This window comes from Macaca nemestrina, chromosome 3 (assembly GCF_043159975.1).
Source record: "Macaca nemestrina isolate mMacNem1 chromosome 3, mMacNem.hap1, whole genome shotgun sequence".
Taxonomy (NCBI): domain Eukaryota; kingdom Metazoa; phylum Chordata; class Mammalia; order Primates; family Cercopithecidae; genus Macaca; species Macaca nemestrina.
The window spans coordinates 181,172,284-181,199,970 of NC_092127.1; the positions used below are offsets into that span (position 1 = coordinate 181,172,284).

At 41.5% G+C, this 27,687-nt stretch overlaps 1 long non-coding RNA gene across 1 annotated transcript; it reads left to right on the plus strand.

Annotated features, from left to right (window-relative positions):
• Window positions 1-27,687, plus strand: LOC105487893 (uncharacterized). Its single transcript, XR_011621442.1, has 3 exons — window positions 1-139; window positions 959-1,121; window positions 27,391-27,687. It is a non-coding gene; the product is annotated as an uncharacterized lncRNA (long non-coding RNA).

Sequence of the window (27,687 nt, forward strand, 5' to 3'; positions counted from 1 at the left end):
TAGGATTTGAACTGGTAGACTGAGTAAAGCAGATGGCCCTCCACAATGTGAGGGGGCATCATCCAATCTGTTGAAGGTTTAAATAGAACTAAAAGGTGGAAGAAGGTTGAATTTGTTCTTTGTCTGACTGCATGAGCTAGTAAGTAAATCTTTTCCTATCCTTGGAGCTCCTGGTTCTCAGGCCTTCAGGCTCGAACTTGAATCTATAGCACTGGCTCTCAGTCCATTAAACTACACCACCAGCTTTTCTGTGTCTCCAGCTTGCAGACAAGCAGATTGTGACACTTCTCAGTCTTCATAATTGAGTGAGCCAATACCTTATAATCACCTACGTATAGATAAATATATAGATATATCCTGTTAGTTCTGTTTCTCTAGAGAACCCTCACTAACATACCAAGTGATATGGTTTGGCTCTGTGTCCCCACCCAAATCTCATGTTGAATTGTAATTCCCAATGTTGGGGAAGGGACCTGGTGGGAGGTGACTAGATCATGGGGGTGGATTTCTTCCATGCTATTCTCATGAGAGTGAATGAGTTCTCATGAGATCTGATAGTTTAAAAGTGTGTGGCACTTCCCCAACCCCCTCTCCTATTCTGCCATGGTAAGACATGCTTGCTTCCCCTTCGCCTTCCACCATGATTGTAAGTTTCCTGAGGCCTCCCCAGCCATGTTTCCTGTTAAGCCTGCAGAGCTATGAGTCAATTAAACCTCTTTTCTTCATAAATTCCCCAGGCTTAGGTAGTTCTTTATAGCACTGTGAGAATTAATACACCAAATATTCAGCATAAACCCATTCCTTAGGGGAAATACTTCCTGTTTTCCCCAAAAGCAGAGTTGTGATACATACCCAATTTACAGTCATAAACAGAACACTGAATACCACAGAAGACAGCCAATTTATGACTGGTTCAACAGCTTTTCTTGTTCCTTTACCTTCTTGTTACCACATACAGGGAGCACTGGCCTGACTGAGCTCAGCCCCATGGACTTATCCCCTGACCCAGGCACACCCAATGCAGAAAGGCCTGGCACAGGCCCGCAGCCAGCTGGTTCTCAGGCTTTTGCATGCGCTTCTGTTTCTCCAAGGTACAGGCGGCTCTTCCTCAAATTGGAATGGTAAGATCTCAGATTTGTGCTTTGCATGGGCAAGTAGAGGAAGCGGCCTCTTGAGTTCACATTGAGAACAGCCTACCAGGCTGAACAATCTTAAAAAGAGATATTTGCTCTTCTAATGCCCAGCCTCTCTCAACTTGTGTTTGGGTCTGCTCAATCCTCACTCAGACTATGCTACTGCAGTTACCCCTGCTCCTCATAAGCAGAAGCTAGCTGCCCACCTGCTGAGAACATAGTCCAAGTGTGAGAATGCCATTCCAGACCTCGGTAGGATTGTCTGCCAACTGGTTTATGTTCTATAAGAGTCACACAACACCTATGCCACTACTTTCTTAATATATTTTATTTAATCTAAATAGATTCACTTTTGAAACTTAGCATGGTCCTAGACAATAATATCTATAAAATCATAGTTTGATGTTCCAATTCTATATTTACTATACATTGAAATAGATATATGACTGTCAAATTTTTTAAAAAGTAATTGCCGCTCTACCACTTACGATCATTTGGCTAACCACCAGGGATGTGGGCAGACCACACTTAGGGAACTGCCTTCTGATGCTACAGTTCTATGATTATCACAGAAGAGGTTTGAATCTATAAGAAGGAAAGGAGAGGTGGTACTAGTTCACTGACGAAAGCAGCATAGTGAGGTAGATGCAATTAAAAAATGTAAGATAACAGCAGGAAGCACAGATTCAAAGGTTTTTAAATAGAGATAAGAGCTAGGATGATCTCTGGAGAGGAAAATGTGTCCATTCTTGGCCTGTTTTTTCCAAGCCAGTGAATAAATTTCTATTTGTGTTTAGAGAAGGGAATGTTGTTTTTTGCCCTTACTTGAAAACAAAAGAAAGGATTTTACACATCTCTCTGTTTCAATTGGATAGAGAGGGTATTTCCTTTAATTTCCACCAACATGTTTTCGTTTGTAGCTTGGGGTTGCCAGTTGAAAGAAAATGACAACATTTCGCTGTACATATCAGAATGTGTACAGATGGCATAGTTTTTTATGAGACCTGAATCTATCTGTAAAGAAAAAGCCATGGAATACTATTAATTGGCTAAATTTCAAACTCTATTTTTTGTGTGTGGGGGAACCAAAATCTTTTTTTTTTTTTTGAGACGGAGTTTTGATCTTGTTGCCCAGGATGGAGTGCAATGGCGCCATCTTGGCTCACTGCAACCTCCGACTCCCAGGTTCAAGCGAATTCTCCTGCTTCAGCCTCCCGAGTAGCTGGGATTATAGGCTCCTGCCACTCCACCCGGCTAATTTCTTGTTTTTATTAGAGATGGGTTTTCACCATGTTGGCCAGGCTGGTCTCAAACTCCTGACCTCAAGTGATCCACCCACCTTGGCCTCCCAAAGTGCTGGGATTACAGGTGTGAGCCACTGCACCAGGCCAAACCAAAATCTTAATGGAAGTTTTCAAAATATGCTTAGCATAACCATAAAATATATTGGTATTTTCTCCATGTATATCTACCTTCTCTCCAGAAGAACATCTAGGTCACAGGTCTTGAAACTTTCCATACCATAAAGGGAGAAGCAGCTCTGGGGAAAATTATTGATGTTGATAATATTTGTTTTTAATTATCCAGCTTTGAATTTGAACACCTTTCCCCCCTTTGTAGTCTCCAATCCTCATGATACATGATACACATTCTCAAGTTTGCTGGAAACTTTCTTCATCACCTTGACAAAGATATTCACAGGAAAGCCTCTGACCTCATTCACCCCTGATAATATCTGCCACTGTTCCTCCTCCAGACACATTTGCAGGCTCTGACCTCACAGAAAGGATAGAGTGAGCAGACAAGAGTATGGCACATTGGAAAGAGTATTATCTTTGCAGTAAAACAAGCTGAGTTCAAATCCCAAGTCAGACCATGTGACTAACTGCTTGTCTTAGGGAAAGCAAACTTTTCTCCCAAACAGAACCAATTTACCTGGTTTGCTCTGGTGGCAGTTGAAACATTTTTGTGATTATAAATAGCTGTGGTCCCAAGATTCCTTGGTGCACCTTCCTATGGCCCCAGCCATCCTAACTCGCTCCCAGGAAACTCCAGGACCTATGACCAGAGTACTTCTAAATCGTCTCTGCGTGTGTTTTTCTGATTGTTACATACGTCAAATATCCTTCTTGGTCTCTGTGTCCTAATCTGTATAATGGGGTAATAATACCGACCATGGTAATTAAAAGAAAAAAAATGAAAGCATCTGTCATTGAGCAAATGATCAACAAATGCTAATTGTCTTTGCTCTTCATGTCAAAAGGATTCAGCCCTCAATCACAGAGAACTTTCTTTCCCATTATTACCAATAAGTATTTTCAAGCTCTGGACTCAAAAGATCCCCCTCAACACACATATGGGCACGCGCGCGCACACACACACACACACACACACACACACACGTAGGGCCGCTGTCACAACAATTTTGTAGCCCAAAGATCAGAGGGCCTTGCTAATGTCACAGCCCTTAATGCTCAGGCAAACATGGCGATAGCCTTGAAAATACAGAGTTTCATGTCACCAAAATCTTAGCTCTCTCATGTGCTTCCCTCCCTGCCTCTAAACTCCCTTTCATGGGCTGTCAGATCAATTTTACAGCATGTTTGAGTAAGCTGATGAGGACCCGAGGGAGCAGCCCCAGCTCTGCACTGGACTAGTGAGGAGGGGAGCTGGGCTGCTGAATGCAGGAGAAAGCAAACTCCTCTTTCCTGTTCAAAATACATGCTGAAAAAAGACCATTTTTGCTCAGTTGTGCAGGTTTTTAAACGCCCCCCCAGTCATTTGAGCCTGAAAGTATAAATCCGAGTTTATGCCTGACACGGATTTTTTTTCAATCAGCCTATTTTAATTGCATAAAGGTTCGTCTTTGTCTTGAAGGGAAAATATAATACATAGTTCAGTGGAAAAGGATGTCGCCTTGATTGGTATAATTAAGACTTTCTGTTCCAGTGCACCATATAAAGACCAGAAGCCATACAGGTTTTCTCCTTTCATATTGCCTCTAAAAACTAAAGAGGCCTTACCCCAATCTGTATTTTTGTTTTTATTCTTTTAATTTAAAAGAGTATATGCAGAGGCAAAAAAAATTACTTATATTGCTGCCATTATATATCCTCATCCTCCCCAAACTCTAAGGTGATTTTTTGTGTGTTTTGCATGTATTGCAATAATGTCAGTATCACGGAGGAGTCTCCACAGGGTGACACAGTGGAGGCCTTCTCTCTTGCCAGGAAACTGAGAGTTTGCTTTGAGCTCTCTTGCACACCCAAAGTTGCCACTGGGTTAGAAGTTTCTAGTTGTTTTAAGAAAACATGGTTTAGCTTTTACATCAATTATAAAACATTATTTAGACCCATCATGGATTGAATTGTGTCCCTCCAAGAGCTATGTTTAAGTCCTAACCCCCAGCACCAGTGAATGTGCCTTCGTTTGCAAATAGTCTTTGCAGATATAATCAAGTTAAGAGGAAGTCATGCTGGATTAAAGTCAGCTAAAAATCCAATAACTGCTGTCCTTATGAGAAGGCCATGTAGAGATACAGAGATACAGAGATGCAGAGATGCAGATGCAGAGGGAAGAAAGCCAGTGAAGACAGATGCGGCGATGGGAGTGATGCAGCCACAAGCCAAGGGATGCCAAGAATTGCCTGCAATTGTCAATTGCCAGAAGAGGCAAAGAAGGATTCTTCTCTAGAGCCTCCAGAGGGAACACGGCCCCACTGACACCTTGATTTCCGAATTCTGGCATCCAGAACTGTAAGAGAGTAAATTTCTATTGCATTAGTTCACTCAGTCTGTGGTAATTTCTTACAACATCCTTAGGATGCTAATATAAACCCAATTCCTAGGATTCAACAAGGAAAAAAGAGGATAACACTGCCTACCATTTTGTGAGAACAAGATAATGTGGCCAAGGCTCCTAAACAGGTTGAAGTACATGCTGCCTTTGCAAGCCCAACCTGGGGAAAAAGTGTGACTGCATCCCTGTTCCCTGCAACAGTCTCTCCTGACTTTCCCCAGAGCATTCTGTTGCTTCAGATTCTCTTTATCATTTTATTTTATTTTATTGTCATTAGTTTTTGAGACTGAGTTTTGCTCTTGTCGCCCAGGCTGGAGTGCAACGGCGTGACCTCAGCTCACAGCAACCTCCACCTCCAGGGTTCAAGCGATTCTCCTGACTCAGCCTCCTGAGTAGCTGAGATTACAGGCACCCACCACTCACCTAGCTAATTTTTGTATTTTTAGTAGAGAGGGGGTTTCACCATGTTGGCCAGGCTGGTCTCAAGTTCCTGACCTTAGGTGATCCACCTGCCTCAGCCTCCCAAAGTGCTGAGATTATAGGCATGAGTCACCACACCTGGCCCTCTTTACCCTTTTAGAATTTTCAAATTACAGGACTGGGAGAAGTCAATTTGCAACCAAAACACACGTATCAGGGTCAAACACATATGATGTGCAATCCCTGCTCAGCCACTGATTAATTCTGTTTTCACGGGGTGTTGGGAGATCTCCCTGAGCCTCACTGGCCCATTTCCAAGTTGGGGAGAGTAATGCCAACTTCAAATGGTTTGGAGATGTTTACTTAAAATAATTTATGTTAAAATTCTGGTATCCACCAGTTCCACAGTAAAATGCAATTTCCCTCATTTCCCCTTCCCAAGAAACATACATACTATGAATTAAAGATTGCAAGAAGACGTTATACACTGCTGGTTAAAATGCAAATTAGTTCAGCCACCATGGAAAACAATTTGGACATTTTCAAATAACTAAAAATAGAACTACCATTTGACCCAGAAGCTCCATTATTGGGTATTTACCCAAAGGAAAATAAATTGTTCTTCCAAAAAGACACATGCACTTACATGTTCATCCCAGCACTATCACAGTAGCAAAGACATAGAATAATCTAGGTGCTCATAAGTGGCAACTGGATAAAGAAAATGTGGTACATACACACCATGGAATACTATGCAGCCATAAAAAGAATGAAATCATGTCCTTTGCAGCAGCATGGATGCAGCTGGAGGCCATTTATACTAAACCAAGTAATGCAGAAACAAAACCAAATACCACGTGTTCTCACTTATAAGTGGGAGCTAAACTCTGGACACACACAGACACAAAGATAGGAAAATAAGCACTACAGATTCCAAAGAGAGGGAGGCAGGGAGTGGAAAAGGACTGAAAAACTGCCAATTGGGCACTGTGGTCACTACCTGGGTGGCAAGATCATTAGAAGCCCAAACATCAGCATTATGCAATATACCCAGGTGGCAAACTTGCATATGTACCCTCTGAATCTAAAATTAAAAATAACAATCATAAAGATTGCAAGAAGATGAGTGCAGAGAAGTCAGAAAAAACAAGGAGAAGATTAAGAGTCCCTGAGGACAGAGGTTGTCTGGAACCCACCATGGGCCAGGCACTTGGCTAAATCCTTTACGAGTGCCGGTTCAGAGCCTCCTCCCATATAACCTATGAAGCTATTTCGTCCCAGTTTTCTGGAAAGAAACTGAAGCTTAGAGCAGAACTTATCTGCCAGAACACTATTAATATTTTCAGACCAGATAATGTTTTATAAGTTGGTGCTATTCTGTGCATTGTAGGATATTTAGCCATATTCCTGGCCTCTACCCACTAAAACAGCCCTCTCCCTCAATTGGGACAACAAAAAATGCCTACAGACATTGCTAAATACCCCTGGGGAGCAAAATTACCCCAGTTGAAAACCACTGGTTTAGGGAGATTTATTAGCTATTATTCCAATATCACAAAGCCAGCATAACCTAGGTTTTCAAAACTTATGTGAGTATTGTTAGCCAAGAATGACAGAGAAGGTGAGCTTTTGCCTAAAACAAAGACAACTGACTTTTCTCCCTGTTGCCCCAGTAATGTTGACTTTTGATGAGAGCAGGAGGAGGTACTATTTATATGCAAGGCAAATAAGAAGACAGAGTGAGGATAAAGGGCTTGAATCAGGAAGATTCTTCACGGGTTTTAAGGTAGGCAGTAGAAGATACACTAATCCACCCTGCAGTGTGGGGCAAACTCTCCTTCCATATTAACTGCATTTTTTGATAGTGTCATAGTCAACTGCTTTGAAGAAATCCATGCCCAACCTGACTTGCAGCTACATGCAGCCAGGTGACCTATATCTGGCCAATGGGATGTGAGTGGGAGTGATCCTGGCTTCTTTGGAGACATGTGCTTAAAAGGAAGGCAGATTCTTTCCCACTTAGTCTCTGCTCCATCCTGATGCTTGGTCAATGGATACAGGATGAGCCATCTAGCACCATGTAGACAAGGCCAACATGTTAGAGATGGCAAAACAATGAGACAGAAGCTGCCTGGGCCCTGGCAATTTTGCAGACCAGAACTTCCAGACCACCTGAACTTACAGATAAGAGCAAACCAAGCTTCCATCTTTCTTTAAGCCACTGTCATTTTGGGTCTCTGCCATCGACAGCCAAGGCAATAGCTATATCTCTCTAATACAAGGTATAGATGCCTTCAGAATAATACATTACACCTTTTGACATTTGCATTTAATAGGGCCCATACCTTCACCTAAGTGATTACTCAGTGGTTGAAACCCAGCTACTGATGAAAAATAGGCAGGAAAGTAGGTGGAAAGCAGTTTTCCTAATCTCTCTAAATCACACTATATGAGTAATTATGGTAGGTAATATTCATTGAACGGTTATATGTGCCAATAATTGTTATAAGTGTTTCATATACGCTCATTTAATGCATACCTCAACCCCCTGAAATATGTATGATTATAATCTCCATTTAAAAATAATAGAAACTGAGGCAAAATAAGTTGCCTAAAGCCAGCCAGCTTATAAACACAGGGTAGAAATTTGAGCTCAGCCAACTCCATGCCAAAATGTCAAAACCTGCACCTTCAACTCCTGCTCTGCTAACTCAGATATCCACCCCTCGGTGCAGAAGGATTTAATGATTTTCACATTCTCTCTAGTTCTACAGACCTGTGGTTCCATAGATCCCTCAGCTGGAGGACTGCCTTTCATATGTTATATATGTAATTATTTGGTGCAGTCACCTTGGTTATTAGAAATAGGTGACTCAGCCTTAAATATCTGATAGTTATAACTGAATACCAAGCAAAGTAAATGTTACTCTCTGGGGGAAATCTCCAGTTTAATAACATAGGTGGTGAAACAAAATTTTACAGTTGTCCTTGATGAGTCACTTTGGATACGAAAGTTTTCTAGATAACTAAAAATTTAGTCATTTTAGCTATAGGAGATTTAAAAAACTTATGAAGGACTTCAGCTTTGGAGAAGATGGAGTGAATGTGCTTTTTCCTACTCCTTCTGTTAAGTACACTTAAAACCTTGGATGTTATAGGTAAAATAAATAAAAGAAGGCTATGAAAAGTAGAGAGAAGAAGATAGGCCAGCTAGGGAACTCAGGACCTAAGCTGCTTGCCTCATATATTCCAAACTGTTCCTAAGTAAGCCAGCAGCCCATAGATGTGAGCTAGCACAGGCAAAATAAAGCCCAACAGAAGCCTGCTTCCTCCATCAAAGGACCAGGAACAGGGCAACCCAACAAGCGAACCAAGCTTCCATCTTTCAAGTCAGAAAATTTCCACAAAATAGCAGCTCATTTCCAGCCAAACACAGCAGAAAATTCTGTGCCCTACTCATGTTTGCAAAGGTCCAGTAGAAAGCCTAGATTCCTACCCTAACAGAGATGTAATGAGGCTCCCCATTTCCCCACTGGGAGACGGGGATATCAAAGGAGGCTGAATATAAAAATAGGAACCTCATCTTTGCTGGGCGGTAGTAGCACTCCACTTGGAAGTAACTGGGTGCACCTCCCACTCCACACTAAGTTGGTGTCCGAGGAGGCTTAGTGGAAAGTTAGGATTTTCAACACAATCCCGCAGTAGTGGGGCTGGCCCTCCACCTCTCCACCACGATGTTGGTGGGGGTTATGTGGGGAGAAGTAAGAAGGTATTCCTACCTCTTTCAGTCCAGAGGTATCAATGGAAGCTCAGTGAAGATCTGGAGCACTCACCTTACTCACCAGTAATGAGGAACCTCCCAGCATTGGGTGTCAATGGAGGCCAAGTGGGGAAGTGAAACTTCTTCCCACACCTGACAGTAATAAGGTGGCACTCACCCTTCAATTCAACAATTGAATTTCATCGGTGAATTGAATTCACCGATGAAAAACGGTGTCCACTTTCATCACTCTTATTCAACACAGGGATGGAAGTTCTAGCCAGTGCTGTAAGGTGAAAACAAACAACAACAATAATGGAAGTAAAAAAAACATACAAATGAGAATGGAAATAAGGAAATTAAAACTGTCCCAATGGACACCAAAAATTAAAAGGCAATACCATTTGCAAATGAAAAATAAAAATGCTTAGTTTTAAATCTAACAAAACATACACAGGGCTTCTATACTAAAAACTACAAAACACTGATGAAATAAATTACAGATCAAAATAAATGGAGAGACACGCTGAGTTCATGCTTTGAAAAAAGCAACACAATAAATATGTCAATTCTCTTCAAATTGATATACACATTTAATGCAATTCCTATAAAATCTCCAGCAAGATTTTTTGTAGGCATAGAAAGGTTCATTCTAAAATTTAAATGGAAAAGCAAAGAAACAAATAGCTAAAACCATTTTGCAAAATAATAAAGTGGAAGGAATCAGTCCTCCTGATTTCAAGACATATTCTATAGCTACAGTAGTTAAGACTGTGTGGTCTTGGCAGAAGGATAGACACGTAGATCAATAGAAGAGAATGAAAATCCAGAAATAGGTCGACAAATATATCCCCGTCTGATTTTCAACAAAGTTACACGAAAGCAATTCGATGAAAGAAGTGGAGACTTTTCACAAATGGTGTTGAAGCAATTGAATCCATAGGCAAAACAATGAAACTCGACCTAAGCTTCACACCGAATACAAACATTAATTCAAAATTACAAACTTAAATGTAAAACATAAAGCTACAAAACTTATAAGAAAAAACAGCGGACAAGAATCTTCAGGATTTAGAATTAGACAAGGAGATCTTATACTTGACAGCAAAAGCATGAACCATAAAAGGAAAAATTGGTAAACTGAATTCCGTCAAAAGTAAAAGCTTTTGTTCTGCAAAAGATCCTGTTAAAAGGATGAAAAAACAAGCTACAGACTGGGAGAGCATACTTGTAAACCACATAGCTAGTAAAGGACTAGTATATAGATATGTAGATATTTCTCCAAACTCTGAAGTTAAAAAACAAACAAACAAACAAAAAAACACCTAAACAATCTAATTAGAAAATGGGCAAAGGACATGAAGCAACACTTCACTATAGAGGATATACAGGTGGCAAATAAGCACATGAAAAGATGTGGAAGATCATTAGCCATTGGTCAAGTACAGATGAAAACCACAATGAGATACCATTACACACTTATCAGAATGATTGAAATTAAAAATAGTTATAATACCAAATGCTGGCGAGGAAGCAGTGAAACTGAATCACTCATACATTGCTGATGGGAATTTTAAATGGCATAGCTACTCTGGAAGAGTCTGACAGTTTCTTACAAAACTAAACACGTAACTACCATAGGACCCTGGAACTGCACCCGCTAGGCATTCATTATGAAGTAATAAAAACATATGTTCACATAAAAAATTGTACATGGACAATTATAGCAAATTGATTCATAAAAGCCCCAAACAGGAAATGACTCAGATGCCCTTCATTGGGTGAATGGTGAGACAAACTGTGGTATATCAATACCATGAAATCTACTCAGCAATAAAAAGGAATGAATTACTGATACACTCATTGACATGAATGAATTGTCAAGGATCTATGCCAAGTGAAAAAAAACCAATTCTGAAAGGTTACACACCATAAGGCCCTTTTATATAAGAGCCTCAAAATGACAAAATTATAGTAATGGTTAGGAAAGAAATGAAGCGGTGTGTGCTTGTAAAAAGGCAGGAGGAGAAATACCTGCAGTGCTGCACCTGTTGTGTATCTTGACTGCATCTGTGTTAATAGGCTAGTTGTGATCTTTAGTATAGATTTGCAAGATGTTACCACAGCGGGGAACTGGATAAAGCGTACACAGGATCTCTTTATACTATATCTTGCAAAAGCACATTTATCTATAATTATCTCAAAATTAAAAGCTTAATTTAAAGCAATTTGCACATTTGTGAGTCTTTCAGAGTTACCTACTTTCCCAATATACTGATTATATTTCAACCTTCTCTAAAGACCCAATGCCTCCTCACACTGCCTTCCTTTCACTTTTGTTTTCTATAGCACTTATCACTTCTAGCATGTTAGAACATAATTTAATGCTTCATGTTTACTTTTTACCATTTATCTTCTCCCACTAGAACAAAAGCACACCAAGGTACGGTCTTCATCTGTAAGACCCTGTATTGTTTAATAATCCATTCCAAGTTCCTAGAATGGTACTTGGCACATAATAAGTGCTCAATAAATAGGTGTTGAATAAAGAGGTAAATTATCATAAATATTTATTTATGATATATATTAGGGTTCTCCAGGGAAATAGAATCAATAGAATGTGTATGTATATATAGAGAAAGATACCTATTTTAAAGAATTTGCTCACACAATTACAGAGGCTAGCAAGTACAAAATCTGCAAAGAGGGCCAGCAAGCTGAGGACCCAGAAAAAAAGCCAATATAGCTCAAGACAAAGGCCATGTGCTGCAGAATTCTCTCTTGCTCAGAGGAGATCAGTTTTTTTTTTTTTTTTCTACTCAGGCCTTCAATTGATTGGATGAGGCCCGCTCACATCATAGAGGGAAATCTGCTTTACTTTAAATCTACTGATTTAAATGTAATTCAAAAACACATCAGAGAAACATCTAGAATAATGTTTGACCAAGTATCTGGGCACCATGACCCAGAGGTTGACACACGAAATTAACCATCACAATCAGTTATTGTACTAGGCTAAAATAGAACAAAATCCTTGGAGTCTATATGTATGTAGGATTACACATCCCTTCACTTGATGGTCATAAACCACTGTGCTTTTTACTGTGAGTAATTTCTGTCTTCTTGTTTACCAGCAGGCTAGTAACAACTATATTTGCAGCAGTACTAATAGTAACCTCTGAATTTTCTATAATTTGCTGCTTTTAACATTTATAAAGTTGGGAGTTATTTAGACAAGTTTGTTATATCAATGCAAAGAAAAAAAAAATAAGCAGGTTCTAAGAGAAGCCTAGAGATGTTCACCTGTGAGCAAGAGATTCAGAATAGACATAACTTGGAGCTCAGAGGCTATTTTTATTTTTCTTATATCTTGAGCCTCAGCTGTGATCCTAATCATTAAGCTCCCCTTGCAAAAAAGAAGCTAAAGCTAGAAATGCACAGGCAAATTTAAAGCTGCCTGTTTAAAGCCAGACCATGGTCTCTGTTATGTCCTGGGTCCAAACTGGTCTTAGTTTTGATTTTCACAAGAGCGTACCTTCAGACAAGGACTTAGGAACTGGTAGTTCATCTGGGAGATGATCCCACACGTCCTGAGTGAGGAAGTGAGAAATCTGAGATAAGGAAGAAAGAAAAGCCGGTAAAGAGTATGTTAAAGAGTAGACAAACATGTTGAGCAACTGGGACTCAATCCTTCTGGTGACCCTCTGAGGAATCAAGTAGAACACCCCACAGCATTGTCCCACTGCAGACAGGGGACTTGGGGTTACCATCCACTACCCCATACTGCCAGGTTGTTTTGGACTCCTGGAGAACAAGCACCTAAGGGGCTGAGAAAGGTCTCAGGTGAAGCAGATGAATGATCTGCTGCTTGAGGCGGGAAGGTGTTAGCATGCTGGGAAGTCTACTGGGACTGCCAGTTAACTCAGAGGGGGCAGGAGGACAGGTGAGCAAAACGTCAACAGTGTCCAATACTCACAGATGGCTTACTCTCAATCAGTCAGGATGGTAAGGGAAAGAGAGCAAGGCAGAAAATCAACAAAGAAACATAAGAGTTAAACCATACACTAGACCAAATAGACCCAACTGACATTTACAGGACAAATAACCCAACTGCTGGACAGTACACATTATTTTTTTATCAGCACATGGAACACTCCAGAATAGACCATATCTTAAGCCACAAAACGAGCCTCAACAAATCCCCAGAATCATATCAATTTCTTTTCTGACCACAGCGGAACAAAACTATAAATCAATAATAAGAGGAACAGCAGGAAACAAACAAATACATGGAAATAAACAACATGCCCCTGAATTATCAATGGGTCAGTAAAGAAATTAAGAAAGAAAATTTTTAAGTTTCTGAAACAAATAAAAATGGCAATGCAACATCCTAAAATCTATGGGATACAGCAAAAGCAGCACTAAGAGGGAAGTTTATAGCAATAAACACTCATATCGAAAAAGCAGAAAGACTTCAACTAAATAATCTAATGTTGCACCTCAAGGAACTAGAAAAGCAAGAACAAACCAACTTAAAATTAGTAAAGGAAAAGAAATAATAAAGATCAGAGTGGAAATAAATGAAATTGAGACAAAAAATACAGAAGATCAGCAAAACTAAAAGTTGGTTTTTTGAAAAGATAAATAAAATTGACAAACCATTAGGTAGATTAAGAAAAACAGAGCTCAGATCTAAATGAAATTAGAAACAAATAAGGAGACTAACAACTGAGACTACTGAAACACAAAGAATCCTTAGAAACTATTAGGAACAACTATGTACCAACAAGTTGGAAAACCTAGAAGAAATGGATAAATTCCTGGACACATACAAACTCTGAGATCGATCATGAAGAAATAGAAAAACTTCAACAAACTAATAATGAGGAATGAGATTGAAGCGTAACAGACAGTCTCTCATCAAAAGCCCGGAACTTGATGGATTCACTGCCCATTTCTACAAAACACTGAAATAAAAACTAATACCAAGTATTTCCATTTCTAAAGAAAGAGATTCTCACTAAACTTCATCTCAATTTGTCCAATTGCTTGTCTTCTGAATGTATAAAGACTAACATCTTGTATCAAGGTTTTTAAGAAAATCGCTATTTAAAAACTTGGCCTTAATTATATTTTGCAGAATTTATCAAGACCATTGGCAATCATATGGCTAACAACCCAGTTAGGGTCATTCAACTCTCTGGGTGCTTCCCAGAGAAACAAATTTGTAAAAAAGAAAAAAAAATTAAACACATCTAGTTTTAATATACATGGAGAAGGACTTGTGGATTGGGGAATAGTTTGACAAGAGCAAAAATAACATAAACAGAAGTAGAAATGTAATACAGACAAAATGAAGAAAATCAAACAGGTGTGCTTTCTAAGGCACTGGATTCTCCAGTGGAGGAAAGAAGAGACCATTAGCCAAGTGCCTACTCTGTGCAAACACAGTGTTGGGCATTTTATAACCATTGTCTTCTTTTGGTCCTCAGAAGGAAAAACTGTTATTTCCACTTTACAGATGAGGTAACTAAGGCTCAATGAAGCAATTCACGCAAGTTAACACAGCAAGACTGAATCAGAATTCACTTCCTGCGTGTTTGATTTCCAGCTTCCAAGTGCTTTCCTCAAGTTTCTCGCTCCTGGCTGTGCACCAGAATCATTTGTATGAAATAAGTTTCCCAGGCCCTACTCCAGACCTACTGAATCATGATCTCTGGGAATAGGTCCAGAAATTTCTATTGTAAATGTTCCCCAGGTAATTCTGCTCAGTCATACTTGAAAACTTCTGTTCATGATGGCTTTTTTTCCCTCCTTGATGTTTCTGTAGTCAGAGAGGTAACATTGAAAAGAGACTGTAGCCAACATAAAATCAGTCAACAATAGAGGGGCACCCAGGCTTCCTAACAAGAAAGCATGCTCTAATACAGGGGATGGCAAACACCTTCTGTAAAGGCCAGGTAATAAATATTTTAGTTCCTGCCATAACTACTCAACTCTGTCATTTGTGAAAGGAGCTACATGTAAAAGAATGGGTGGCAGTGGTTGTGTTCCAATAAAACTTTATTTACAAAACCAGGCAGTGGGATGAATTTGGTCCATGAGCCACAGTTTTCTAACTCCTACTTTAACGGCAGGTGCTTTTGGAGGTGTTCCAGGAAAACGGACATCCTCTGATAAGAACATTCCTGCTAGTAGGAGAGACTTCTAGTGTCATATGTAATACTATATTTTATGTAACACAGGTAATGTAATATATGATACATATATGACATGTAGATATATATGTATGCGCACACACACACATACACACTGATATGGTTTGGCTGTGCCCCCACCAAAATCTCATCTTGAATTGTAGTTCCCATAATCCCCACGTATCGTAGGAGAGACCTTGTGGGAGACGATCAGGTTATGGAGGCAGTTCTCCCATGCTGTTCTCATGATAGAGTTCTCACAAGATCTGATTGTTTTATAAGGGGTTTTCGCCACTTCACTCTGCATTCCTCCGTCCTGCCACCATGTGAAGAAGGAAGTGTTTCCTTCCCCTTTCACCCCGATTGTAAGTTTCCTGAGGCCTCCCCAGCCCTGTGGAACTGAGTCAATTAAACCTCTTTCCTTTATAAATTACCCAGTCTCATTTATTTCTTCATAGCAGCGTGAGAATGGACTAATACATACACACACACACACACACACACACACACACACACACACACACAATAATATAATTAACTTAGTCCAAAGTGAAGCTACCAACTCATTGGAGCCTGGCCAGTCTACAAGGAACACCTAAGGCCTCTTGTAACCCTAAGTCTGTAATTCTAGGGCACACAGTGGGTGACATTCCGTATTTTCAACTTATAGTAGCAACAAGGGCTAATTTGTCAGAAGGTTGGAAGCACTGGTTTCCGTTTGACTGACTAATTTAAAAGACAGGAGCACATACCTAGGAAGTTCACTTTTGTGAACCTATCCCAACAAAGAGTGTTCTAAACATCTTCAATTTCCTCTCAAAATGCTCATCTCTAGCATGACCCCCATTCATTTATCTGAACTTCTCTTGAGACTATTTATTTTCACCCCATTACTTCATGGCGTAACAATGGCATTCCCTGGAATTTGAAGATTGGCATTTTCCAAGCTGGGGCTTGAAGTATTGTGTATAAATCACTGGACTCCAAGGATGGGCTGGGCTCTTCCTCTTCACCTCTGCAGTACTCCTTGTTTTATTCTACTACAGCTCTCCCTCTGAGTGCTGTGATTACTTTTTTTAGTGAGTCTGATTTCCATCATAATACTGAAATTCATGAGAGATCACATTATCTCATTTTGCCATATCAAATAAAAATATATCTCGGAATTCCCTATACATAGTGTTGATTTCTCAACACTGTAGTCATCATTGGGACACCTTCTCCCTCAATCCACAGGAGATCGTCAGCTGTGTAGACATTCACAAAATATCTTGTAATCTTTTGCAATATGTTCATCATCTAAGGCCAAAGTAAGATCCTACAGCTTCTGTACTAGTTTGGAGCTCCAGGCCTTTGCAGATGTGCATTTGATAAATCTTCAGAGGGAAACTGATATTGGAGGACAAACAGCAGCCTCTTACAATGCTTATCTGCTATTTCTTAATTTTGCAGCTTTACACATTACCTTCCTTCTAGAAATTTAGCTCTCACTCTCTTTACACACACACAAACACACACACACACACACACATCCTCCCCCCCTCCATCTCTCCAATGTAGATATAGAGAGATATTTGTTCTACTGTGTATTAGTGTTTATCTGACTGATTCTGTATAAACGTTGTTTGTAACTCCTTAGTTCTCCTTTCTGAAACTTTTTATTCTCCTTCAAGTTAATAGTTACCTCATATTTAATTTGCTTAATTTCCTATGCACCCATCACAAATGCTCTTTCAAACCCTCTGAATACCACATAGCTGTCAGTTGTATTTATGTTGGTGACCCTCCTCTGCAGCTCTCTGACCTCTGGTCCCAATATAGACAGGGAGCTGGCTAAGGTGGCTGCAAAACTGTCCTCCCTGCATGTCTCTTCTCCATCACCCTGTGAATCCTCTCCCTGCTTGTATTAGGCCATTCTTGCATTGCTATAAAGAGATATCTGAGACTGGATAATATGTAAATAAAGAGATTTAATTGGCTCATGGTTTTGCAGGCTTTACAGGAAGCATGGTGCTGGCATCTAGTCAGCTTCTAGGGAGGACTCAGAAAGCTTACAATCATGGCAGAAGGTGAAGGGGGAACAGGCATGTCACACGGCCAGAGCAGGAGCAAGAGAGAGGGGGACGGGTGCCACGTACTTTTAAATGGCCAAATCTCACGAGGACTCACTCTCCAGAGGACAGCACCGAGGGGATGGTGCTAAACCATTCACGAGAAATCCACTGCCACGAGCCAATCACCTCACACCAACTCCCACCTCCAATATCGGGGATGACATTCAACATGAAATTTGGGCAGGGACAAATATCCAAACTATATCATCGCTCTACTGTGTAACCGACCCTTTCCAGAATTTCACACCCCCCAACTTCTTGTCTTATTCCTTTTTTGTTGTGAATCACTTTCTTCTCAGAAAGGGAGTAGAAGTAAGATTATTGAGAACTTACACACCTGAAAATGGCTTTATTCCAGCACCACATTTTAATAAGTATTTTATAGATACGGAATTCTGGAATGAAATTCATTTCCACTCTGAATTTAAAGTTACTCTTTTGTCACCTAGCTTTAAGTGTTGCTATTGAGAAGTCTGATGTCATTCTGATCCCCGATGCTCTGCCTGAGCACTTTTTTCATCTTTGGGAGATTTAAGTATCCTTTCTTTATCTCCAGTGTTTTGAAATTTCATTCAAATATGACTTGATAAAGGTCATTTAAAAAAATCTTCATAGTGTGTCCTTTCATATTATATGCTTTCTGCAAATGTCAGGTGATCCTCACCCATCTGTTCTTATTTGAGAATGGAACATTAAAAAGCCATTTGGGCCTTCTGCGTATGGGCCAGGCTTACCAAGTAGTGAACTTCACCATACAGTGACAGGACTTGGACCTGGTCATTATGTACGATTCCCCCAACTATCAAAATCTGTAGATTTGGGGGAAGAGAGGGACTGCCTAGTTTCTACCTAGAGAATTCTTCAATGTCCCGTCAGGCGCCATGTACGAGCTGCCCTGCTAGCATTCCTTACACAGTTGGGAAGAGGAGGCCGAGATTTTCACAGTACAGTATGTTAGTTAACTCCCACTCAGTCTCTCTTTCTTTCTTTCTGATGAGGCTCCTCTCTGTTCCTATTTTATGTCTCAGGTCCTCAAATCTAGAATTTGTCTGGTTTAATTTTTACTGAGAGTAAACCTCCAATCTTATGCAGAGGTGATTCAGGAGAATTGCCTATTTGAGGAAAAGATGCAGGCCTACTGCTTCCATGAAAACTCACCCACACTCCTTGCTTTCAGCTCCACACATTCTTTCCCTTCGATGCTGCCTGATGCCTTGAGTCCCTGAGGCCTTCCAGGGCTCTCTGAATTGGATCTGTTTCCTTCTTATCTTCATCCCAGTGGGCACTTAGGGCTCAGCTTTCTCAGCCACATAACTCATTACCAACAGTCAACTTGCTGTCCAGCTTTTTAAGCTGTACTGCCATCTCTCATCTGCTTTAGTCTCCTGTCTCATTCTCTTGGACTATATGGTCTTAAGCTTGTTTAAATCCCTTTACTATCATTTTAGTGAGATTTGGAGAAGAAATTATGTAAATACATATATTCAGTTTTTCACATGAAAGTTGAAACTTCCATAAAAATCATTTTTAATAGTTCCATAATATTCATTAGTAGATACATTATATCTAGTTTTCAGACAGTTAAATTGTTCCCCTTTTTATTACCTTCACCAAAAACAACACAGTAGTGAGTCTCTTTACTCATGAAATTCTTTCTACTTTTGAAACTATTATTTTTAAGATAGATTTCTGAGAGTATAATTAATGACAAAGTTTAAAGGGGTTTCATAATTTCTCTGCAAAGTTGTTGTATCAGGGAACAGAACCACACATAGAGCATGACAGCATTCATCTCTTTCCAACAGGAGCTTTGCAAATTATTCCTTTAATTTTAAATCAAGGCCATATCAGAATAGGATTTTTTTTCTGTGACTTTTAAAAGCAAGATTTTTCACCATAGGAGAAATCAAAGTGGAATCTTAAAGAGGAATGGCAGAAAGAATTCTGTGAGCAGCCAGGAAGTGCTAGAAAACCAATGATGTACAGAAAACAAATGCTGCTCTGCAAAAATGACCTAGCAGAAAGCCGGTTTTGCTTTGTTTCTTAAGACCAGGAGTTTGACAAGTCCTGATGAAGGATAAAAGGCTAAATTATGAGACACTTTTAGGAATGTGTGTGCATGGCTTGGAGACAGGGTTTCCTGAGTTTGCAAGGGGTGTCCACGGGAGTCTACAAAGACTAAACCGTAAGTACCAGGCAAGAGCGGGGGAGTGGCCACACAGCAGGAGGATGGGCTTGGGACCCAGGGATTTAGGTGGACTGCAACATACCCCACCTGTGCCTCCTAAGTCCCAGTGTCCTCATCTGTAAAATTGAAATCCTGGTGCCTTTGGCTCAGACTTATTATGAAACACGGGAAAGAATCTTCGTGAAGGTTTTTGCTTGTGAGGCTGAAATTTGTCTAGCCCCTTTCCTTTCCCTCCACAAGGATGCTATGATTTGCCAAGACAATAAATATTATTGATCCAGTGATTTCTTTGAATTTTTTTTTTTTTTTTTTTTTTGAGACAGAGTCTCACCATGTCACCAGGCTGGAGTGCCATGACTCAATCTCGGCTCACTGCAACCTCTGCCTCCCAGGTTCAAGCAATTCTCCTGCCTCAGCCTCCCGAGTAGCTGGGACTACAGGCGCCCACCACCACGTCCAGCTAATTTTTTGCATCTTTAGTAGAGATGGGGTTTCACCATGTTGGCCAGGATGGTCTCCATCTCTTGACCTTGTGACCCGCCCACCTCGGTCTCCCAAAGTGCTGGGATTACAGGTATGAGCCACCACACCCGGCCTATTTCTTTGATTTTTAAAAATCACTGACTATAGTCGGGGCATGGTGGCTCACGCCTGTAATCCCAGCACTTTGGGAGGCCGAGACGGGTGGATCATGAGGTCAGGATTTTGAGACCAGCCTAGCCAATGTGGTGAAACCTTGTCTCTACTAAAAATACAAAAAATTAGCTGGGCGTGGTGGTGCGTACCTGTAATCCCAGCTACTCAGGAGACTGGGGCGGGAGAATCGCTTGAACCTGGGAGGCAGAGGTTGCAGCGAGCCGAGATCATGCCATTGCATACCAGCCTAGGCAACAGGGCCAGATTCCGTCTCAAAAAAAAAAGAAAGAAAGAAAAAAAATCACTGACTACAATAAGCTTATATCTTAAAGGATTTGCATTTTCTTCCCCTTGTGTTCTGAGAGCACCATTTAAACACCTCATCTGTAAACTGAAAGATTTTGGCCCTAGTTTTCGGCATTCTCTGGTTGTTTATCCAGTGTCACCAAGTTTATTCACAGGCCAGCCCAGGTTTGCTTTTTTGGTTTTGTTTTCACATCCACAGTGAACACAGCCACAACGCACAATACAATGGCAAGCCTGTGTTTCCACTCAACAGCTCAGAAAACCCCAGGTTGGCATGTCAATTGTGTTCTTAAAAACTAGAACTTATGGGGCTTAAATCAGATGTAGCTTTAAAACCGCCTATTAAATTTCAAGTGAGTTATTTTAAAAGTAAACTGTAAGTCTGCTATAGCAGAGAAGGCAGTGTTTTATCAGGAAGCTTCTGGTAGACACACTGATCACTCAAGCACAGCCAGGAAAGCCTGAAATACATATGGCCAGATTAGATGCTAACACGGGCATAAAGATAACGGTGCATTTCTAAGGCTGGGACACAGTGAAATGCAATGGGAACCCAGGGGTTAACAGGGCTGAATGCAAAGGAACATATTGGTAAAGACAATCTATATGAGTAGTAAAAGACACTGAATAACCCCTGGCATGAGATGTGATAGATGGAACTGTTGAAAGATTTACATGACTAATCCTGAACTGAAGTCTAATATCAACTTCTTTGCTGGTTATGGTCTACTTAAGATTGAATACAATTTTTTTGTGAAATTGAGATAAAGTATGTATGTACATTGCGCATACATACTAACTTACTTGTTGCTATATCTCCCGTAGGGGCTTCCTACCAGAAATTGAGTATGTAACAGAAAACTCACTCTTTGTCTTGTTTGTTTTTTTAATTTGTTTTGTTGCAGTTTTTTTGAGATGGAGTCTTCCTCTGTCACCCTGACTGGATTGCAGTGGCGTGATCTCGGCTCACTGCAACCTCTGCCTCCTGGGTTCAAGTGATTCTCCTGCCTCCACCTCTGGAGTAGTTGGGACTACAGACATGCGCCACTGCACCTGGCTAATTTTTGTATTTTTGTAGAGACAAGTTTTTGCCATGTTGGCCAGGCTGGTCTTGAACTCCTGACCTCAGGTGATCTGCCCACTTTGGCCTCCCAAAGTGCTGGGATTACAGGTGTAAGCCACCACGTCCAGCCTCACCCTTTGTCTTATTAAAGAAACAGAGTGTGTGTTCCCCACCTACTCCTGTCTTATGCCAACCTTTCCCTGGCCTCTTGGTGGGCAAACTCCCTAGAGGGAGTTTTTATAAAATCTTCCTTAACCTATCTGTAGCTTTACATGTGGATTTCTGTATACAAGCTTAATTTCTGTATACAAGCTTAAGATGGGGGGGCAGGGGGAAAGGGAGACAGAAAGAGAAAGAGAGAAGGAAAGCCTAAACTATTAACATGTAGACAGAAATGTCTGCTGGAATCTTCCATATTCTTGAAATCTTGGTAAGACTGGAACCTGTACTTCATGATCTATGATGATCCAGAGCTTTCCACCAATATTATTTTCAAAACTGGGGGATAGTTACATTATTGCAGCCAAATCTATTTCTAAGGTGCTGCTTCTGCTGAACAGGGTTCTGCCTCATCTAGATCCAGATGTGGAATTCAAACCCTTCTTTAATTTCCACACGATAATAATGACAGCAAAACAGCTCACAAAAAGCATTTTCAAGTGCATGAGGATTGGACACCTGATTGAATATTTGGAGGGGAGCCTGAGAGAGATGGAGAATGGGTTTACGTCGTGGAAAAACAAACCATTTGAAATTGAACATTAGAACATTTTTGTCTTTAAAACATCCTTTGGCCATGGTGGCTCCATGGGATTTTCACTGCAAACTTCACCCCCTGCCAAGGCTCTTGCTGACTTCTCTATTTTTTCCCCCTTCTCACCCTCTTCCTTCTCATATTTGGATTTTTTAATTATTCTTTCACTCTTGTGAGTGGCAATCCTGCCCTCTCCATCCCTGACTTTCATCCCTGACTTCCAAAATCAACTCCTGGCAAATTTCACACACCAAACCCATTATATAAGATGCAGACCTGGCTTCCCTGGAGGGCAGCTGTTCCACAAAACATGATGCTCATTCCTGTCAAGTGAGGGGTCTACCCTGGCTGACTGACATCTGGTCTCAGCAGAGCGAAGCAAGTCACACATGAAATACACACTCTAACAAAGAAAGCTGCCATGCAAGACAATGGCTTCGCCCAATTCCTGGCACAAAGTAGATGGCCAAAAAAAAAAAAAGAAAAAGAAAAAAAAAAAAAGGCCATCATGAGCATGACTCTGTAGCCTTTTAAAAGATGAGATAACTAAGTTTTCATTAGCTCATTTATCTGCCTTCCATGAACACCCATTCAACCCATTGTCCTGCAAAATTCTTAATGAAGGGCAAATACAGCAAAAATCAGCTCTCTCTAATCAAACATCATGCACTGTTCCACGATGGGACTCTCTACTCCAGTGAACACGAGAGGGGTCTGGGGGCCCATGGCCTCCTGCATCTCCTGTGCTGTGGTGGTAGTGAGGAAGGAAGGAAGCAAGCAGGAGTTTCCATGGATCTCCATTACAGTCTTAAAAGACATCCTGGGCTGTTTGCAAAATCTCTGTTGTTGGATGCAGATAAGAACAAGGGTAAAGGTAGACCCAAGTCTTCGTGAAATTCCACCAAGAAATACAATCCTCTTCTCCTAGAGTTTCTGATGCAGAAAAGCAATGTTATCCCCCAAGGAGGAAGAAAGTGGAGGAAGAAACTTAAGTGGTAATGGGAGCTTGCAGGGATTTTAAGTTGATCCTGTGTCTTTCCACATCTCTCCAGGTCCACCAAGGGCTCTCACCACCTTGCCCCCTGAGGCTAGTCTGTATTTTATAAAAAGACAGGTGTCCATCCTCCTGGGGAAGAACCATTCCCCGGCTGTGTGCCTCTGTGTGCTGTGTGAGAGACCTCACTCCTTCTCAGCCTTCTTTCTGGGGCACCTCATGAGACAACACCAAAGGGGCCAGCACAGAAATTACTGAAATTTGTGTGTACTAGTTTGGTTTTATTCTGCCTTGTTTCACAAGAAATTTTTAGCAGTTTTCAACTATATATACACACACACACATATATGTGTGTGTATATATATGTATATATGTATATATACACAAGAGACATATATACATATATACACATATAATGTGTGTGTGTGTATATATGTCTATATGTGTGTGTATATATATACACACACACACATATATATAAAATAAATTAAATAAATAAACAAAACCCCACGCTACCATCACCAAAATATCTTTTATAGAAATAAGACTTAAATATTGAGGGTCTGAAAATATAAGCGAAGGACAAGGAATTCAAGATTAGGATGGGGCTGGGGTGTTAAACTCACATCACGGGCCACAGATACCTTCCGTCATCCCAGTAGCATTCTCAAAAGTCACCCCTTGTGTGGTCACCCCTTGTCGTCGGCACTTCTTTCCTGTCTGACTCTGCCTGCCGTTTTCTCTTGCTGTTGGGACTGCAGTGGACACTGTGGTGTGATGGCAATAGCCGTGGATGAGTCACCCTCTTGTAACTCAATCTGTGTGTCTTGAAGTAAGTCACTTATCCTCTCTGGGCTTTGGCCCCCTCATCTGTAAATCCAGAGAGAATATTAAGAATAAATAAGACCAAGACATTGGCTCACAATGTAGTAACCCTGTTTCCCTCCTTGACATGCTCACAACAGACCAGGGCAGCAAGGTGCTCAGAGGCAGAGACCCAGGCTCTCCAGGAAGAGTGAGGCAGGAACAGGGACAGGCCTGCTTGCACTTCAGGCCTGATGGATGGGAAGGGGCTTCTCTGCACATGCTCCCTACTGTTCCCCTAGCTTTTCATTCTGAGGTCGGGTGAAAGGCACTGGGCAGAGAGCAGTGCTGTCCAAAATAAATATAATGCGAACCACGTGTGAACTTTAAAATTTCTAGTAAGCACTTGAAAGCATAAAATGAAACATGTGAAATTAATTTTCATAATATGTTTATTCAACCCAATAGCTTAAAAATATTATTTCAACATGTTCGTGATATAAAAACTATTATTGAAATATTTTACGTCTCCTTTGTACCAAGTCCCCAGAATATGGTGTAGATCTCACACTTGTAGCATGTTGCAATTTGAACTGGATACATGTCAGCTGCTCCAAGAATAGTCACATGACACTCATGGCCACCATATTGGACAGCACGTTTGGTGGCAAAGAGAACGGAGACTTTTGTCCTCTGAGGGCAAAGAAGAAGGACTGACCTGTTACCAGGGGCCTGGATCCCATGCCGCAAGGGGAGGGCAGAGGTTTCAGGCTGCAGCAGGGATGACGGCTGCAGTCTACTCTCAGACATCACTCCAGGACAGCAGGATCTTGGAGAGGTTGTGTGGCGGCGCCTAGGGAGAGCCCGGACACTAAATTCAGTGACTTCAGGGGGCCAAGGGAGGGGCCTTGGGACACAGTACTGATCCAAGTGAGGGAAAAATGTGTTGTGAGGCATGTCTCCGGTGTCACTGGAAGCAGAGATGCCAGAAAGGACATTGAAGGAACAGCACCTGACCCCTGCATTTGTAGCAGAGTGGTGTGATCAGTGGGGACAGATGCCTCACAGCCTCCTCTCTCCCTATATTATTATAGTATGTGGAATCCCCAGCATTGCAGAGCAGACCTGTCAGGTGGCTGTCATTGGGCTTCTCAGGGACCTTGGTGAGCAGAGACCCGGAGCCAGGTTTTATGTGATTTAGACAAATCTAGAAATGTGACACCTTCTCCCCCTCAAAACTTACAGAGTAATTTATACCTGTTGTATCGGTCCTTAAGTCCTTTGTCACATACACATTTTTTTAATCCACAAAACAAGAAGCTTGATGTTGAAACAGATCCAGGAATAAGATGCACAGAGGCTCACTGCTCTCTGATACCCACTTCTGTTCGTGCCCTGCCTTCCCTCAGGAAACTGTTGCCTCAGATTTGTCTGGGTACTAAAAATATCAGTCTGGGCATGGTGGCGCACGTCTATAATTCCAGCACTTTGGAAGGCCAAGGCAGGTGGATTGTCTGAGGTCAGGAGTTTGAGACCAGCCCGATCAATATGGTGAAACTCCCGTCTCTACTAAAAATACAAAAATTAGCCAGGTGTGGTGGGGTGTGCCTGTAATCTCAGGTACTCAGGAGGCTGAGGCAGGAGAATTGATTGAATCTGGGAGGCGGAGGTTGCAGTGAACTGTGATTGCGCCATTGCACTCCAGCTTGGGCTATAGAGCAAGAATCCATCTTAAATAAATAAATAAATAAGGACACCTATTGCTCAGAGGTCTTTCCTTTAAAGTCTCCATATTCTTTACACGGCTTTCATCTCACACAAGATGAGGAGAGTTGGACTAGCCACAGAGCAAGCGATCCTCAAAGAGTTAAAGAGGAACAGCACTGGTCTTGAATTCCCTACACCTCCACAGCCACCTATCGATAGTGGTTATTACATCTATGTAGAGAGAAGACTTCAGACATAACTGTTCTTCCATTTTAGACAGAGATCTGGTCCTATGGCCTTGTAGGAAATTCTCCGTCGAAATTCCTTCCCCTTTAGCCCTGCAGCCAAAGGCCTAGATTAGTGGTTTTCACATGTGGCCACACAGTACAAGCACATGGGAAACGTTTAACATCTACCAGTCCTCATTCCCACCATCAGAGTTTCTGCTTGAATTGGTCTTCGGGTGATTTTAATGAGTGACCAATGCTGAGAAATGCTGACCTAAACCAAAAAGTGGAAGTTCCTAATCTTCTAGTTCCTGCTCCCCTTGCTAAGAAAAGGAAGCAATCTCTTCTAGATGGGTGGAGTTCCAGGTCCGTTTTACAGCAGTGGCCAAGTGGCCCAGGAACTAGAGCAGTGCATCTCAAATTTTAACGTACATGAAGACCACATGTCCTGTAAAAATGCAGCCGGCCTAGGGTGAACACAAGATTGTGCATTTCTAACAATGTCCTAGAGGAGGTTGGGGTTGCTGGCCGCATTTGGAGTAGCAAGGCACACAAGTGCCTCCCACGGAATAAGGAATTTTTTTTTTTTGAGACAGAGTTTTGCTCTTGTTGCCCAGGCTGGAGTGCAATGGCGCAATCTCAGCTCACCGGAACCTCCATCTCCTGGGTTCAAGCAATTCTCCTGCCTCAGCTTCCCAAGTTGCTGGGATTACAGTGTCCGCTACTACTCCCAGCTAATTTTTTGTATGTTTAGTAGAGACGGGGTTTCGCCATGTTGCCCAGGATGGTCTCGAACTCTTGACCTCAGGTGATCCACCCGCCTCGGTCTCCCAAAGTGCTGGGATTACAGGCGTGAGCCACCGCGCCCAGCCGGAATAAGGAATTTCTAATCTCCCTTCGAGGTCAAAGCTCCTCGTCTTCAGCCATGATGCAGTTGTGCCTCTGGCCTCGAACTTCTCAGTGCAGTTCTCCTCAGACTAAGGTTGGAGAAGGTCTGTAGGTTGGGTGACTTTGCTGAAGACTTGGGTGGGTCACAGCTGGAGGTCACATGCATAGAACACCGTCATCCCACAGGCCCAGCTCGCAGCTTTCTCTACCACCTGCTCGGCTGCCTCCCAATCCCAGACACAGACCCCAGAGTCATGGATGAGTTTTCCCTGGTCTTAGCCAAAAAGCTGCACCCACGTCCGGCCCCACTGTGAGGTCTCCCTCTCTAACCCATGGACTTCGCTGAAGTCCTTCCTAAGAGAAAGTCTGGTCAGAGGTGTATTCTCTATCCGGTGCAGGTACAGCACAGGAGCTCTTGCGGAAGAAGGAAAAGAGGGCGGAATGTGTGGATGCACTGACCCTCCGTGAACCCAGCGGCTCTGAGTTAACTCTGCAACGCCCCCTACAGAGCGAGAATGCCTAATACTCACCCTGTGTAGTGCCGGCCTGTGCACTAAATACCTCTCACCACAGCCACATTATGACTGCCTGGAACTCTAGATACTTTGCCTTCATGGTCCCCTTCCTCCATTAAAAAACTAATATTATTAAATAACAAATTCTATTTTATGATTGCATTGGTATTAAGATGACTA